We start from the raw sequence: 12,077 nt of genomic DNA on the forward strand, positions 1-12,077 counted from the left end.
GTTGAGGTCTATCCCGATGGGGTTTTTTCTGTAAACCTACATCGCTGGAAACGCCTCGCAGAGTAACTATGTGGTTTCCTTTACTCATAGAGCTACGTGTTAGATTTGTGGGGAAGAACTACAAGACAGAGCTGCCAAGTGAACTGTGAAAAGCCAAACAGTCAAACTTTTTTTATCTTAGGTATTGGCACATCCCAATGATCTCTACTGTTCTAGGGTGTGACAGCTTAGGCGTGAATATGATTTGAACTTAATGCATTTTTAAAGGGTATCTAAAATTCACAACCCGGCAGATCCATCTCCTGACCCTAAACATGGTCCTAAAGAAAACTGCTTGAGGAAATTGGATCCCAAAGATTACAGGTGGGGAATTTTGAAGTTTGTCCATATTCCATTGGAGATCAAAGAAGCCCAACTAAAAGGATTGTGGACGGACTGACATGACAACTGTGGATTAAGCAAAACTTCTTTTTGCAAGGGCTACCTTATCTTGAAGGTTCTGACTTTGGAGGAACAAAGGTGATTGGCAGTGGAAAAAATCAGAACATGTGAAATTCCTTAAAAATTTATTGACTGAAATAATTTTGCCTATGTTACACATAATTTAATAAAAAGAAAAAAACCTTTACACTTTGTGCAGAAAGTAAAAAAAAAACAAAAACAAAAACTGGAATCAGAGCTTTGGAGATATCTTCCCCTTGTGGACTGGAGAAGGAGAGCAGATGACATGTGGGAAGTGCTTCCAGTTCAGGGGTTCCCAGGACAGATGCACATCTGGGGTAAGGAGCCCGAGGGCTGAGGACCAGTGATGAGGAGCCCTCTGCACACCTTCCGGGGAACTGGCTCATCGCAGTGGGAGAGGCTGAACCCAGACGGGAGTGGATTGGAGAGGGACGAGGACGTGGGGAAGAGGCAAGAGCGCTGTCTACAGTCTTTGGAGAAATTTAACTCTAGAAGGCATGGGTAGAAATGCAAGTAAAGCCTGAGTAAAGGGCAACACATGGGCTTTTGTCAGGACAGGGGTACAACTTGGGAGATGGAGCCAGCAGTGGGAGAGAAATTGAGAGTTGAAGGGAGGGGAGAAGATGACCTCTCCAATGCGTTTGTGGTTTAGATACTTGTCCTCATGCTCCCTGGGTCCCCCAGACCAGTTGTTTCTGCTCTCAGACTGCCTTTGACTCTGCAGAATTAAAACTGACCCTGACTGGTTGTGATGGCTCCCTGCCCCTGGGGCTCTCTCCACCAACCCTGGCTACTAATGCTCAGACTAGAAGAAGGATTTTTAGGGAAAGAGAAGGAATGCCTTGGAATGTAGCCCTGGTTGTTTGTAAGCATTTATTACAAACCTCGATAGAAGTGAGTAGATGCCCCAACTGGTAATCACACAGAGACATTCCATTGGAATGTTACCCCCTTGAAAACAAAAAGTTTAGGTAAGAATGGCTCTAGCAATAAATGATTTGAAATAAATCATACTGATTTTGGACTGGCAACCTTCTTGATCCTAAGTGAAGTTTTTTACTCTCAGAAATCAATGGCATGAAAGGAATTGGGAGGAATCTGAGGAAACATGTTGTATGCCTGTTTATTCCCAAGTAGTTTTCATGGCAGTCTGAGACCAGGGCCTACGCCAACCATATACATGTTCTTGTATTGAAAGTTCAAGGAGCTACATCATTTGGGAGCACCTACAGCAACTAACATAATCTTGGAGGCAATTTCCAGCCACCAGAATCAGGGGAGCCATCATATGGACGCATCACTATTGTCTTTTTAAATTTTGCATTTTTGAAGGAAAAACAATTGTTATTTGCAATAATATCAAATATTTGCAGCAAATATTTCCCAGGAAAGGACTTTATTTTACAATAATAAAAACTTGGAAAATAACTTAAAGCCATCATTGTAAGAGAGAATATTTCAAATGACATCATCCCAAATTGTTCTTTTAATGTTTTAGAAATTTTAGAGCCTAATTAGGATTTGTTGTCCTATGGGTGGCAAAATCCATGATAATGCTTGGAGGGAGGGGTTGTTCTTTTTTGTGAACATTACAGACTTCTCAAAAAAGTCTGCTGAGTTTGAGAGTTTAAAAACATCAGTATAATTGAATTCATCTACTCTATAATGCTTTGCAGACAGTTTTTGGAAAGTAATCATTTATTATCCACAAGCAAATAGAATTCATTTCCACAGTTTCCACAATGAGTGCGGGATTAGTCATACAGCAAAATACTGAGTCATTTGGCCAGAAAGTTTACTCATAGTTGTATGAACTGCAAATGGAAAATCTGAGAGCTGTTCATAAATCAAATTATAAAGCTCTCAGAGTTATAAATCACTGTGCAGCCTTGTTCATTATTATTCAGATAGTGTGAAATATTTCCACCATTTCTAAGAATGGGCAACTTACAAAGCAAGTTTGAAAGCAGAAGGCATTGCCTTCTAGATCCAAGATAAGAGTTGCCATGTTCATTACAAGCATTTCAACATTCTTAAGTGAAAAAAGGGAAAAAAGTAAGGTAAGAGGTTTAGAAGTTACATAGTAAATATGTTATGAGATGAAGAAATTCTTGATTAACTGATGTTTATGAATTAAATTCCAGATTGTCTTAATAAAACAACAGCAATATTTAATAGCTAAATTATCTCCATTTCTTACAATAATTTTTTGTAGGACTTTTGCGTTAAGTATTTTGTGGTAGTAGCTTTGTATGCTAATGCATCAGCATGCTGATAGCCTGAAAGAATGTCACTAAGAGAACAGAGATAGCAAGCGTATCAAGGAAAATGGGATGAGTAACCGAAAATTAGTAAAAGATGTTTCAAAAACACACAGTTCCAGAGAGTATTGAAATTATCCCAGTGTAATGACATCTCATGGATTTAGGAACAGAAAGAAAAATATGTCTTAAAATGTCTTTGTGGTTCCAAAATACTTTATGGAGTAAAACAGGGAAACAAATAGCAAACTCACTGAATTAGAATACAGTAAAGTTTACATTTCACAGAAGAAAGCCAAAAACCTAAAGCCTGTTCTTGCTGGTCTTATCTCTGCTGTAGGAGCTTTTAACCTGGAGTTCACGAACAGGATTCTAGGGACCTGAAATTATATGTAAAACTGTGAGTCTCTTTGAAGGGACATGGTCCATAGTTTTCACCAGGTTGTTAAGGAGTTATTACCAAAAAGAAAAAGAGAATCCTCAAAACCATACAAATCCACACAGATACCAAGGCTTCTGCAGCATCAAATCATTCTCTCATCCATCGGCATCACATCACCTAAGTGCCTCCCCTGAGACTGGGAGAAGGGTCTGGAGCACCATCAGCCTAGGACGAGCCGAGGAAGCACTCAGCTCTAACCTATGCAAGTTCAGGGACATTTCCCCAATGCAGGCGAACACCACCCACCCTACGGCTAAGTGGAGACGGTGTTCTCTGAGTTTCCTTGTCTTCCCGCAACTTTAAACAGATTGGAAGAGGGGCAAGAGAGTTCACTCAGTAACTTTCATTGGGATGTCAGTTTCAGCCCTGAGAAGGGAAGCCTGTATTAACTACCTAGGGCCACTCCACAACCATCTAGATGTTTGAATGCATAAGCCCATTCTGAGCGAAAAACACTGGTCCTAGAATTCAGTCTTCAGCTGAGTCTGCAAGGATCTCCGTAGTCTTAAGGCTAAAAGAGAGGCAAGGACTTCGTATCAGGCTCCCAGAAACTACTCCTGGATATCCTGGTGAATGTAGCAGCCACTCCTCCTACATCCTGCCTAAGCCTCGGCTATGAGGCTTTTCAACATCCAGCCTTCCCCGAAGACCTGGGAGCCGGGGCCCTGGATCCTACCAGGATAACCCTGCCTGTGGTGTGGAAGACCGCCCACCCATCCTAGTGGCTGAGCTCCATCCACCCACTGTCTCTGGCTTCCCACGCTTGCCGTGCCTGTGAACCCCGCCCCCCATATTCCCAGGACACTAGGTCCCCATGTCCTGTCACTATGATCACATTCCGTCACATTACAAGGCTGGTTATTTCATCATGGGACTTCCTCACTTCAGTGGGCAAGTCCAGTTTCCAGGCTGTCCTACTCTCTCAGTCTGGTAGTTCTATCTCCTCCAGGTTCCCTGCTGACCCCGTAGGCTGTGAAGGGTTTCGTACAATATTCACGCATTCCACCCAGATACAGCCTTTGAACCACAATTTCCCGAGTGTCTCAGATCCCTCTGGGTCTATTCTTTGCACAGTTTCATTTTGGGGCTATCTGCAGTGAAGCAGGAACCCACCTTGAGCAGACACTGCAGGGTCACAGTTAAGTGTCCCCCACCTCCTGGCAGTCTGCCCCAGGTGAGCTGATGGAGTCTGGGTCTTGGTGCCTGGATTAAGGGGCACCAGCACCCAGGGAATCGGCTGGTATGGTCCCTGTTTACTTCTCCTCACTCACAGGGCACAGGACCATGTCCTGGGTTTCTTCATCAGGGAATGTAATGTTGCTTCAACAGAGTACAAAAGAATATTAGAGCAAGAAATTGGTAGTAATAATATTATATTGAAATAATATTAGTATCTAATATTGGTAGTAGATGAGGGGGCAAAGCAGTTAAGATGATTGATTAAGTAAATTATCTGAAATATGTGACTCAGCAGATTAATTATGTTAGACCTAAACTTTCAAGACTATTAAAGTACAAAATTAATAGACACATTGGTAAATGGTATACACTTAATTTCATTAGTATACGATATTAACATGGCAGATATTTCAAAGAGAAATTAGCTTGTCCTTTCATGTTATAACTGATAAGATAAATTAATATTTGAAAGTTGCATCACTCCTGATTTTTATGCATAGGCATTGATTCCTGCATCAAAATCATTACATTTTGTTAATTTTAAAAATTCGTCTGAAACTTATTAATGTTCTAGAATATGGTCCCTTAAAGCAAAGATCCTAATGATCTCATCTTGCACTCAACTTTCAAGATGGATAGAATGTTCTACTTTAATCAAAAAAATGTGAAGTGGAAGATGGTTTACATGGCTTAACAGTCATCCTAAAATAGAACTTTTCATTGTTCTTACTCTTCTTTAGGTGTAACTCTGCACTTGTGTTTCTGATAAATGGGGAAAAGGCACATAAATATCAAGGGTGGGGACAGGTAATAACATAAGAATAGCCAAGGAGATAAATACTCACAAAAATTGATATTCCTTAGAAAAGATTTTGGAGGCCCTAGAACCATAGGAAAACTTATCCGGAGTCCCTCTGAGTTTTGCATATACTTTTTTGTGCAGACTTGCAGGTGGTCCCACACACACACACACAGCTACAGGCTTTTTTATTTTTTAATTGAAGTATAGTTGATTTACAATGTTGTGTTAATTTCTGCTATACAGCAAAGTGACTCAGTTATACATATATATATTCTTTTTCATATTCTTTTCCATTATAGTTTATCACAGGGTACTGAATATAGTTCCCTGTGCTCTGCAGTAGGACCTTGTTGTTTATCCATTCTTATATATAATAGTTTGCATCTGCTAACCCCAACCTCCGAATCCATCCCTCCCCTAACTCCCCCACCCCTTGGCAACTGCAAGTCTGTTCTCTATGTGGCTACAGGCTTTTCGTAGACATTTGAGGGGACAGGTGACATTGTGGAGCAGGTGAAGATTATCTTCCAAAGCTCCCAGCCTCTGATTTCTGCACTATTATCTCTCTGCTGTAGGCATCTTGTTCCTGAACACATCGAGATGAAAATGAGCTGGCCTCACTGTCTCATTACTGATGAGACAGAGACTGAGCCATTTGGGATCTGACTTTCCTGCCAGGTCAGGAACAGCAGAGAGACTCTGGTACAGATGATGAAGTTCATGTCTTTCTCTGCTCAAACTGCTATAACAAAATACCAGAGAATGGGTAGCTTATAAACAATAGAAATGTATTTCTCACAATTCTGGAGGCTGGCAGTCCTAAATCAGGTGCCAGCATGGTTGGGTCCTGGCGAAGCCCCTCTTCCGCGCTGCAGACTGCCGACTTCTCACTGTGTCCTCACCTGGCAGAAGGGGCTGAGGATCCCTCTGGAGACTGTTTAATAAGGACACTAATCCCATTCATGACAGCTCCCCCCATCATGACCTAATCACCTCCCAAAGGCCCCATCACCTGATACCATCACCTATGAGGGTTAGGATTTCAACATATGGATTTTAGGAGGACCCATTCTGACCATAGCAGCTGGGTGTAGGCAAACCAGGAGGAACAGTGCTGTACCTCAGGGCTCGTCATAATGGAAATGTCACCAGCTGTAGGCTTACAGGGAGAGGGAAGGAAGTGGTTATCGCAACCTGAAAGGAGAGGGTCACATAGACAAGGCAACCCCACAGGAAGGGAGGCAGGAGGATACATCCTCCTAACTCCCTGTTCTCCTTCCCTCTGATCTCCTGCTTGGACATGCTGTTGGCTGAACCCAGCTAGGACGAGGGCAAGGGAGCCCAAGCGTGTCAACCTCCAGGCTTAGAGAGCAGCTTAAAGATTAGGGGGAGAAGGGATCAGAGGGGCAAAGAGAGGGTCTCCAGCCCTGGTGGCTGAGCAGGATGACAGTCCTGAGAAGCTCTGATGATCCTGTCAAGACTCCAGTCTCTGGGGAAATGGGACTATGAGGCAGAACTTGGCAAGGAGGGCCCTGTAAGAGCTTCATCAAGCAAAGAAAGCAAAAGCTAGTTACTGGAGATGATAGAATTTGCTGAAAAGCTGACTTGATGATTAGTTTCTAACTTCTGGCTCGAGTCCTTCTTATGGGTTAGCAACTGGGATTGGTTGCCAGGGTCCACTGGGGCCCCAGTTTCCTCATCTGTTAAGTGTGAATAATCCTTGGACCTACCCTGGAGCGTGACGGTGAGAATTAAATGAGGTAGTACAGGTTAAATGCTTTGAATGGTATAGTAAGTACTCAGTAAATATTAACTATATTTTTATTGTTATTAAATGAAGGAGACAGGATTGGAAAGATCTAAGGATGTCAGGTAGGGCAGGATGGGGAGCTAAATGAATTCCTTTCCTAGATAATGGTTACATGCATGACAGTGCATGACATCACAGCTCACTGGTTAAATTAGCTTTAGTAAAAGTGCATCCACAAACTCGGGCATGATGAGACTGTTTTTCTTTCCTTTCTCATCATGGGAAGTTGAAAATGATTCAGGTCTAGAGTCCCTCAAACATACTTAGTGTTTCTGAGGTTCACACACAGTCTCCAATCAGTCTAAGTCATGCAATCATAGTTTCGGCAGCATTGCCGAATCATCCTAAAGTATATTGATCATCTTTTTAGTTGGGGTATTTCTGGAACAACTTGGAAATTGAAAACACGTTAGATGGCATTTGCAAATGGCAAGAAGAAAAAGAGTGAGTTGAAATGCTCCCTAATAGATATTAGTAAAACCCCATAATTTCTGTCCAGAAGTCAAGAACACTTTGATGAGGAAGCACTTGCTTTGCTCAGTAGAGCGCTGTGCTTTCTGCAGGAGAGGACACCCAACCCTTCAGAGCCATTCTGATCTTTGGTGTTTTGTTTTTTTTTTAGATTTTCAATTTTTAAAAAAATTGAAGTGTAGTTGACTCAGAGCCATTCCAATCCTGATTTGCCTTCTTCTAGTGTATATATAATTAAAAAATAATAATATGGACATGTCCCTCCTCCATGCCTTGCCAAAGGCTGAGCTGAAACTAGTAGCCCATTTTACAGAGAACATTAAACCAGCCACTGGATATTTAGAAATATGTTGGCACTATTTTCCTGGCACTTTGGAACTCATTTAGAGGGGAGTCTTCAGTTCATACTCTGACTTGAGTACTGAAGAGGACCTTCTATGCCTGTACATTCCAAAACCGATATGTATAGAAAACAATCCAAAACTTTTGGCAATTTGAAAGGGTACTTAAGTTTTATTGTAGTGTCGTACTTGCCTTTCATGATTTTTATTTAATTCATAACAGAGAATTTTTATTTAAATACAAAGGGAGGTGAGATACCTGAATGATATTTTGATGTTCATTTAGTTTCCTTAAATGTGGTCCCTTGGGCTTCCCCAGGTGTCACAGTGGTTAAGACTCCACCTGCCAATGCAGGAGACATGGGTTCGAGCCCTGGTCTGGGAAGATCCCACATGCCGCGGAGCAACTAAGCCAGTGCACCAAAACTACTGAAGCCTGCGTGCCTAGAGCCCGTGCTCCGCAACAAGAGAAGCCACCGCAATGAGAAGCCCGCGCACCACAACGAAGAGTAGCCCCCGCTCGTCACAACTAGAGAAAGCCTGTGCACAGCAATGAAGACCCGACGCAGCCAAAACTAAAATAAATAAATTTATTTTAAAAAAATATGGTGACTTTTGTTTTTTAGAATTTCAGAGGCGGCTTTTGTATTTTTGAACTCCTGCATTAATTGTATTATTGACATATTAAAAGTAAACCTAAATGCACTAATAATTTATATTTTTATTAATTTAATTTGCTTTCATTAGTTACAAAGTTCTCCGTTCTCTGTGTCTTATTTCTCATACATCTTTTTCATAACTTGGAGGCTGCTTAGAACATTTTTCAAGGTATGGGTTATAACCCATTAGTGAGTTGCGAAATCAACTTAACATGCTGTCATCAGTCAGCACTTACTAAAATGAAATAAAATACAGTAGATAGAATAGAAACTGAGAGAATGCATCACATGCAGTAAAAGTGAGTATGTTTCCTGAAATTTTGTTTTAGTTTTGTGTGTGTGGGTGTATGTGTGTATGTGTGTTTTCTGGATCAAAATGTAGAATGTATATTTTGCCATGAGGTACAAAAGATTGGAAAAAAATTGAAAGCCATTGACATGTTATTCATCCAACCACATATCTTGGGAGAGTCTCATGGCTGTGGTTATATTTAATCTTGCCCCTTACAACTACCTGGGAATTAATCAAATGGTTTCTGTTAGCAAAAAAATAAATAAATAAATAAAATATAAAGAGGGGCAGGGACTTCCCTGGTGACACAGTGGTTAAGAATCCGCCTGCCAATGCAGGGGACACGGGTTCAAGCCCTGGTCTGGGAAGAAACCACATGCTGTGGAGCAACTAAGCCCGTGCACCACAACTATTGAGCCTGCGCTCTAAAGCCCACAAGCCACAACTACTGAGCCTGCGTGCCACAGCTACTGAAGCCCAGGCACCTAGAGCCCGTGCTCTGCAACAAGAGAAGCCACCGCAATGAGATCGTCTCAACTAGAGAAAGCCCGCGCGCAGCAGCGAAGACCCAACACAGCCAAAAATAAATAAATAATTTTATTTTTAAAAATAAATAAAGAGTGGCAGATAACTCCATGGTAAATTTTTTTACCAACTATAGGAACTAGTAGTGTTTAATATATAGCCATATTCATAATGCCCATTCTGAATTTGCTAATTGGCAGGTAGTACAAACCTTGACCCACCTGTCTGTGAATGTAAGAACAGTGGCCTGAAATCTACTGAAAAGTAGAGCTTCTAAAAGAGGTCTGATATGTCCATTCTGGTTGGTCTTGAATGAATTGTGTGTTTGTGAAGAAACTTGAGGATTTGCTCTTTAATGAAATCATATCAGCAGGAGAAAATTTTAGTACGGTTAGTATATTACAAAATCTGTATTTTTGCAAACTAACTTTTTTCCAATTTTTTTATTGTGGTAAAAACACATAACATCAAATTTACATCTTAACCATTTTAAGTGTAGAGTTCAAGGGCCTAAAGTACATTCACATTGTTGTTCAACCATCACCATCATCCGGCTTGCAAAACTGAACTCTATACCCATTAATCAGTAACTTCCCAGTCCCCCCTCTCCCACCCTGGGCTTATCAGCAACCCCTGTGAACCAGGACTCTGGCATCTGTTACCATCACTAAATAATACTTATTATTTAGTGATGATTACCGGTTAAATCTGGCAAAATCCAGATTTTACCAGTTAAATCTGGCAAAATCCAGTTTTATCAAATAATAACAATTTACTGTAGGATCTAACTGGCTATATATTGTGTCTCTCAAGTACTGCTCTAAATGTTTAGTAATAATGTGCAGTGAAGTAAGGCACTGGGGAGAAAGAAGTTAAAGCAGTTGTTCTGCTTGCCAGGAAGAGAAATGAGGATGACAGAAAAGGAAGCATGTGACACAACTGAACTTCTTTTCAATGTGATAACTGAGCCCCTAGGTCAGGGTTCAGCAACCTGCTGCCCCTGTGCCTGCCTCCTATTTCTGTACAGCCTGTAAGCTAAGAATGTTTTTTACAGTTTTAAATAGTTGAAAAAAAACAATATAAGAATAGCATATCATGATATGCGAAAACTGTATAAAATTCAAGTTTCAGTGTCCACAGGTAAAGTTTTATTGGAGCACATCCACACTGCTGTGTTTACAGATTGCCTGTGTGCTTTCATGCTGCAAGGGCAGAGCTGAGTAGTTGTGACAGAGACCACACGGGGTAGCCTGCTCAGTGCAGCACAAACCACAGTGATGCCGTTGTAATCATTTGACATTGTTTTAGTGTCGTGCATAACGTCATACCATTGTATGACATTGCATTTTATTTTTTTACTACCAGTGTATGCCAGTCATGCCACAGCAAGAAAAAAAAGAGAAAATTTGACTTAGCGCTTTTAAAGCAGAGTGGCGTGTGGATTATTCTGTTACCAAACTAGATGGCAAAGCATTGTGTGTATTATACACTGACACTATAGCTGTGCTTAAAAAAAAACATATATATGTCACATTACCAAACTCAGCATTCATCCAACTCACAGGACAGCAAGTCACAACAATTAGAAAATTTTAAATGAAATATCACAGCAGAGTTTCTTCACAAAAATGAGAAATGAAAATGAGTCTGTAACCAAAATAAGTTTCTGTGTGGTTTGTTTGTTAGCCAAGCAAGGAAAGCCATTTACTGATAGTGAGTTAATTAAATCGTGTTTTATTGCAGTAGCTTAAGGCATGTGCCCAGAAAAAAATAAACTTACTTAAGACTATTTGCCTTTCAGCAAAAACAGTTATTCAAAGGAATGAGGACATCAGGAGCAACATAATTAAAACACACGGGCAAATGACTCTGAGTTTTTCTTGGCTCTTGACAAATCAACAGATGTTACTGATATTGCTCAGTTCTTATTTATTTGAGGAGTAATTGCTGATTAATTTAGAGTGACTCACAAATTAGCCATTATAAATAGTCTTTGTGAAACAACTGTGGGAGAGAATATTTCCAAAGAGGTTGAGAAAACACTAATTCAGTACAACCTGAGGTGGAATCTGCTAAAACGTGATACAATTGATGGTGGTTAAAAATGTGTGTGGAGCAGGAAAAAGGTTTGTTGGAAAATTTTACAAAACTTGTGAAAATGTAAGGTCCTTAAAGCCTACAGTTATTCATTTTATTATTCATCAGAAGGTACTTTGCAGAAAATATTTGAACCTATTATGTATTTTTTAAATAGTTGTATTGAATCATTCACATGCAATTCACCCATTTGAAGTACATATTTCAATGGTTTGTTTTTGTTTGTTTGTTTATTCACAGGGTTTGTGCAACAAACACCACAATCCAATTTTTAAAGAACATTTTTGTCCCCATTAAAAGAAACCCATTAGCAGGCATTCCTCCCCCCATCCCCCAATCTCTCACTCCTAAGAAACCACTAATCTGTTTTCTGTCTCTATAAATTTGACGATTCTTGACAGTTCACATAAATGGAATCATACAATGTGTGATCTTTGGGGACTGATGTCTTACACTTAGCATAAAGTTTCCAAGGCTCATTTATGTTGTGGCATGTATCAGAACTTCATTTCTTCTTATTGCTGAATCATATTTCACTGTAGGGATGCACCACATTTTATTTATCTATTCATGAGTTGATAGACATTTGTATTTTTCCACTTTTTAGCTATTATGGCTAATACTGCTATGAAGGTTTGTGTACAAGTTTTTGTATGGATGTATGCTTTCATTTCTCTTGGGTATATACGTAGGAATGAAACTGATGTGTCATGTGATGACGTAATATTTAACTTTT

The 12,077-nt window shown here is 40.3% G+C and overlaps 1 non-coding gene across 1 annotated transcript; it reads left to right on the forward strand.

The window, feature by feature from the left end:
* Positions 1 to 131, forward strand: LOC133095823 (small nucleolar RNA SNORA18). The gene has a single exon (XR_009701685.1). It is a non-coding gene; the product is annotated as a small nucleolar RNA SNORA18 (small nucleolar RNA).
* The last annotated feature ends 11,946 nt before the right edge of the window (positions 132 to 12,077 follow it).

The sequence above is a fragment of the Eubalaena glacialis genome, chromosome 7 (assembly GCF_028564815.1).
Source record: "Eubalaena glacialis isolate mEubGla1 chromosome 7, mEubGla1.1.hap2.+ XY, whole genome shotgun sequence".
Taxonomy (NCBI): Eukaryota; Metazoa; Chordata; class Mammalia; order Artiodactyla; family Balaenidae; genus Eubalaena; species Eubalaena glacialis.